We start from the raw sequence: 5,995 nt of genomic DNA, 5'->3' as shown, positions 1-5,995 counted from the left end.
TATATTTATATATATATATACATATCAAACAAAATAAACTTAAATGCAAAAGAAATTTATTAATAATTAATAGAGTCACTACTAGCAGAAATAATTCACCTGAAAGACATAAAATTATAAATGTGTAAGCACCTAAGAAGTAAGGATACATTTCAAAAGATTTACCCAATGTAACATTATACAACCATTAAAATGACTTCTACAATGAGCATATAAAATTTTTAAAATTGTTTACACTATGCTAACAGAAAAACTTTATAAAGTGCATATGTACTGCAATTACATCAATGTAAAAGTAAAGCTTATACAAGGAAAATACTTGGAAGAAAGGAAAATTCAACTGCAGATGACTTACTCATTTCCTTCTAAATTTTCTGTATTTATCAAGTCTTATTAGTACTTATGTAACAGAAATAGTCATTTCTGAAGACCTGTTAAGTACATTTATGCAATCAATGTTTGTGAGTATTTATTTAGTAGGCCTTGGTGAAAGAAAGAATATACGACTGGCTATCTTTTCATATTGTTGCATATTAGTCTATTCTTTTTATTGTCAATGGTATTCCATTGTATGAAAATACCACAATTTGTTTATGCATTCACATATTTCTGGACATTTGGGTTGTTTCACATTTTTTGCTATTATGAGCAAAACTGCTAGGAGCAGTTCTGTTCAAGAATTTTTCTGGACATATGTTGCTATTTCTTTTAAATAGCATAGGAGTGTATTGCTGCCAAACTCTTTCCCAAAGTTTTTGAATCATTTTACACTCTCATCAGCAATGTATCAGTTCTAGTTGCTTCAAATCCTTGTTAATATTATTATCAGTGCTTTTAATTTATCTAAGCTGTAGGGTATATCACATTGTTATTGTAATTTATGTTTCTCTGATGACTAAATCTTAACAGCTTTTTCCTGTGCTCATTGGTCAGTGCTACATCTTCCTTTGTTGTGTCTACTGAAGCGTTTGCCTATTTTCAAAATTCTGTTGTTTGCCATTCTATTTTTGAGTTTTAAGAGTAATCTATATATTCTGAATATAAGTCCTTCATCAGATACACGTTGTGGGAATGACTGTTCTGGTTTTCTGCTTATTATTCATTTTCCTAACACTTTTTAATTTTTATTGATTCTAATTTACCATTTTTATGTTAAAACATTTTGTAGCCTATTAAAACTTTGCTAGTCTAAGGCTGTAAAATATTCTCTTGTTTTCTTTAAGAGTAGTTCTAGCTTTTATGTTTAGGTTTACAATTTATCTCAAATTACTTTTAGTGTATGGTGTGAGACAAAGGTTGAGGTCTATATATTTCCAAATGAATATCCAGGTTTTGTAGTGCCATTTAGAAAAACTCTCCTTTCTCCCATTGAATCAATCTTCTACCTTTATCAAAAATCCATTGACTCTTTAAATGTTTCATCTATTTCTGAGCTCTACATTCTCTTCTACTAATATACAGTTTTTGTCATATCATATTTTTAAATTAATGTATGTGTTAGTTTCCTACTGTTGCAAAAAATTACCACAGTGGCTTAAAACAATACAAATTCATTCTGTTACAGTTCTGAAGGCATGAAGTCTAAAATGGGTCTTGTTGGGCTAAAATCAAGGTGACAACAGTGCTACATGCCTTCTGGAGGTTCTAGAGAAGAATCTGTTGCCTTGCCTTTTCTAGCTCATGAAGGCTACCTGTGTTCCATGGTTTGTGGCCTCCCAGCAATAGCATCACTCTGACCACTGCTTCTGTCATCACATCTCTCACTCTGACACTGTTTATCCTTCCTATATGGACTATCACGATTACATTGGGCCCACCCAATGCAATCTACAGATTCAATACAAACTTTATCAAAATACCCATCGCATATTTGTATAGAGCCACAAAAGACCATGAATAACCAAAGCAACTTAAGTGTTCATTTATATATATATATATATATATATATATATATATATATATAATATTACTATAATATTACTATATATAATATATATTACATATATATTATTATATATATATATATGGAATATTACTCAGCCATAAAAAATAATGAAACATTACCATCTGTGGCAACATGGATGGACCTAGAATGTATTATGCTAAGTGGAAAAAGTTAAAAAAAGAAAGACAAAAACTGTATGATTTCACTTACATATGGAATCTAAAATTCAAAGCAAATGAACAAACAAAACAGAAACAGACTCATAGATACAGAAAAGGAACTGGTGGTTGCAAAAAAGATGGAGGTTGGCAGATGGGAAAAATAGGTGATGGGGAATAAGGGGTACAAACTTCCAATTATAAAATAAATAAGTCACTGAGGAGTAATGAACAGCACAGAGAAAATAGTCAATAATATTGTAATAACTTTTTATGGTGACAGAAGGTAACTAGACTTGTGATCACTTTACAATGTATAAAAATACTGAATCACTATGTCATACATCTGAAACAAATATAAGTCAATTATACTTTAATATAGATAAATAAATAAATAAATAAATAAATAAATAAATAAAATTTGTTCTCCATCTCTGGACATATAAAACAAGAAAACAAGTTATCTTCTCCCAAAATACAATAGTGGGATAGGCATAAGAAATCATGGAGACTATGTTATAGACATTCTGTTCAAAGAGGGAAAAAATCGAAGAAAAAAGGAAAACTCCAGTCCAAAGATATTTTAAAATCCAATTAGGAAAACTGTTTGGCTTCAAGCCCTATATTTATACTCAAGTTTTGAAATATGACAATATATGTCCTACATCCTTGTTCTTTTTCAAGATTATCTTGTCTATTCTGAGTTTTTGATTGTTCATATAAATTTTAGATTAAACTAGTTAATTTCTATATCCCAAAAAAGTCTACTGGGACTTAAATTGGGGTTTTGATGAATCTCCAACTTGGGGAGAAAATATTGAAATCTTAATAATCTTAGTAATATTGAGAAGGGAGAATAAAGCTGAAGGTATATCAAACTATACTACAAAGCCATAGTAATCAAAACAGTATGGTTCTAGCACAAAAACAGACACATAGATCAATGGAACAGAGCTGAGAGTCCAGAAATAAACCCATACCTGTTAGCCAACCCATGACAAAGGAGACAAAAATACAATGAGGAAAAGAACCTCAATGTGGTTTTGTATTATTCCAGATTAGTACTTATAGATTCCTAAATTTGTGATATCTTCATAAATTTTGGAATATTGTCAAATATTACCATTTTAAGATATGAATTATGCCTCAAGTTCTTTCTCTTTCACTTTCAGAAATCCATTAAACATATACTGGACCTTTTCATCATGTCCCATATCTACTTTTAAATTTACCTATTGAGTTCTCATTTTTAGTTATATTATTTTCAGTTTTAAAACAGCCATTTGGTTATTTCTTATAGATTAGTATTTCCCAATAAAATTCTCCATCCTGTTAATTATTTTCTCTTACAAATTACTCATAGTTTTATTTAAAGCTCAAGTTTAATAGCGCCAATATTTAGATTACCCAAGGATCTCTTTCTATTACCTGTTTTGTCTCTTGTCCCTCTTTCTGGTTATATAGTGCCACTTCCAATGTCGCTTCAAGTCTGTAACATTACCACATCAGCCTGATTTCCAACGCTGGCATATACATCTCTTTGCCCAAATACTTTTTATGGCAAACAGAGATCTTCTCTCCAGACCTAGTCCGTGAAATTCTGCCTGTTTTCTTGTTGGATTTTTATGGCTGTTCTAATTCTATTTGGTAGAATCATTGGTCTACTGCAAGGTACTCTATCCTAACAGAAGCAGAAGACCCTTTTGCATATTTCTAAAGTGATAAAATATATGTCATATAATGAAATCATTCATGAAATTGAGTTGTATTTTTTATTGTGCTCAGGGTTGTGCAATTCTAAAAAAAGGAAAAGAAAGTTAGCAGAGACTGTTCTTTGATTTCACAGTTTAGAGTATTTAGGTAGTACAGAAGCTGCTGTGAAGAGCAAATTTTTAAAATAATTCCCTCATTTTTTTACTAAGCAAATTATTAGTGGATGCCAACTCTATACACACCACTGTGTTTGGTGTAGAGGACAAAGTAGCAGAGAACATTTATGCAATACAGTGTTAGATATATGGGTCAGTATCTGGATACTGGCTCTGTCGTTAGCTGGTTTTTTGACAATGGGCAAGTCAACAGTTATCTCCTGAGTGTCAGTTTCTGTCTGCAGAAAATAAAGGTTGGATATGACTGTTTCTAACCTTCTTTCTCCTTTATAATCCCTCTAAATTATAACATTCATGAAGCAAAGGCCTAAGTCTGTCAGTGTAACATCCTGAATGTCTAAAATAATGCCTGGCCCCTCAGTAAACACTAGAGAATAAATTAAGAATATATATATATATATATATATATTACATATGTATAGTATATATGTATATATGATATATGATATATATGTGTATATATTATATATACAGTTTTGTTGGTGGGTTAATTAATATGCATATCTACACATATAGCATACATGTATCTTATCTCTGAACTGTTTAAAAACATGATTTTGCCTAAACATTTCATTTTCTCTGTGCATTATACTTTTCTTCCCTTGTGTAGTTTATGTCATCAACCTTTTAAATTATTTTTTGGCTCTTAAATTTCCTATCTGTATTTCTTAATTAACCACCAATTATCAAAACTCTTTATAGATTTCTAATCAGCCATTTTGAGGAAGATGAATCGTGGAAACATTATTCAAAAAAGAAAGCACTTAAGAACCCTTTTTCTATAGTAAAATTTAGCCTAACTCTATTTTATACAAAGAGTCTATTGACAATACATCTACATATCTTGCCCAAGCAGCATTTTTAAAATATGGCTGATTGTTAGCTTCAAAAGGACGGCCAACCACTTATATTCCAAGCAGCTGCTATGAAAGAAATCAGTATTAATGGACCTACCACACCTCCAGCCTCTTGTCTCCAGTTACTGTGCTTAGCTGCAGGATTCCCATTAACGTTAATGGGAGTTCCATGCACACATCACCTGGAGAACAGACCCCTCGATGTTTGATCATTATCTTCCTAGACAGGTAGGAATGGCATCAATCAGGTATCCAGCTTAGTTTCACAGTATGTACTATTAAAGGCATCAGGGCAATAAAAACACAGCTCTCCAACACTTTCTTTATAAAACAGTAAAAACGTGCAGAACAACCAAAGGAGAAGATTTTAAAAGCATACAAGGAGTGCATGGCTTTTCTGCATATATTTTTATAATTACAAATGACCCAAAACTGAAGCGTACACACTATTTTCTTTCTAAAGCAGCCATAATGGGATAATAAGGACAAGATCATTATATAAAATGGATTTGATTTACTATAAAGTAGCCAAATAGTGAAGAGACAGTGGAGTTTACATAGAAACTGCTTCACCTCTGTCTTTTTTTTTCCCTGTTAACATTTTCCCATGATACCATTAAAAAATCAAATACTTTTATGTGTTTGGAAGAAAAACAACGTGAGTGATTAGTACTAGTATATGAGTTCCATAATAGTGGGAGGAATATTATGAAAATAAAGACACGTTTTCAGTTCAGATTTACTATACTTTTAGTAAATTAGGAGCAGTGGCATCGTGAAAGGGAAAGAACATAAAAGAAAGTCTAGGTAAGACTGGAGGTAAGAGAAAATGGTTTGGTTTTGAAACTGTGATTCTACTAGCAATGTGACCTTGGATAAACTTTTTGAAGTCACTTTTTCATTTGTAAAGGGAGCCTAAAAACACCTATATTTAGACTAATTACGAGGCTTATATGAGTCATAGAGCATGACAATTAGTAAATGTTTAAAAAAAGGGACTAGGGCCGGCCGAGTGGCGCGATGGTTAAGAACTGGTTTGGGACACCAGAGGGCCCCGGTTCGGATCCCACAAATGAGGGCCAGTGACACTGCCCTCCACAGCTAAGATGCTGAACAACAGCTCAACCTGGAGCTGGGATGCCATGA

The sequence above is a fragment of the Hipposideros armiger genome, unplaced genomic scaffold, assembly GCF_001890085.2.
Source record: "Hipposideros armiger isolate ML-2016 unplaced genomic scaffold, ASM189008v1 scaffold_441, whole genome shotgun sequence".
Lineage (NCBI taxonomy): Eukaryota > Metazoa > Chordata > Mammalia > Chiroptera > Hipposideridae > Hipposideros > Hipposideros armiger.
Note: the sequence above shows the minus strand (reverse complement) of the source record.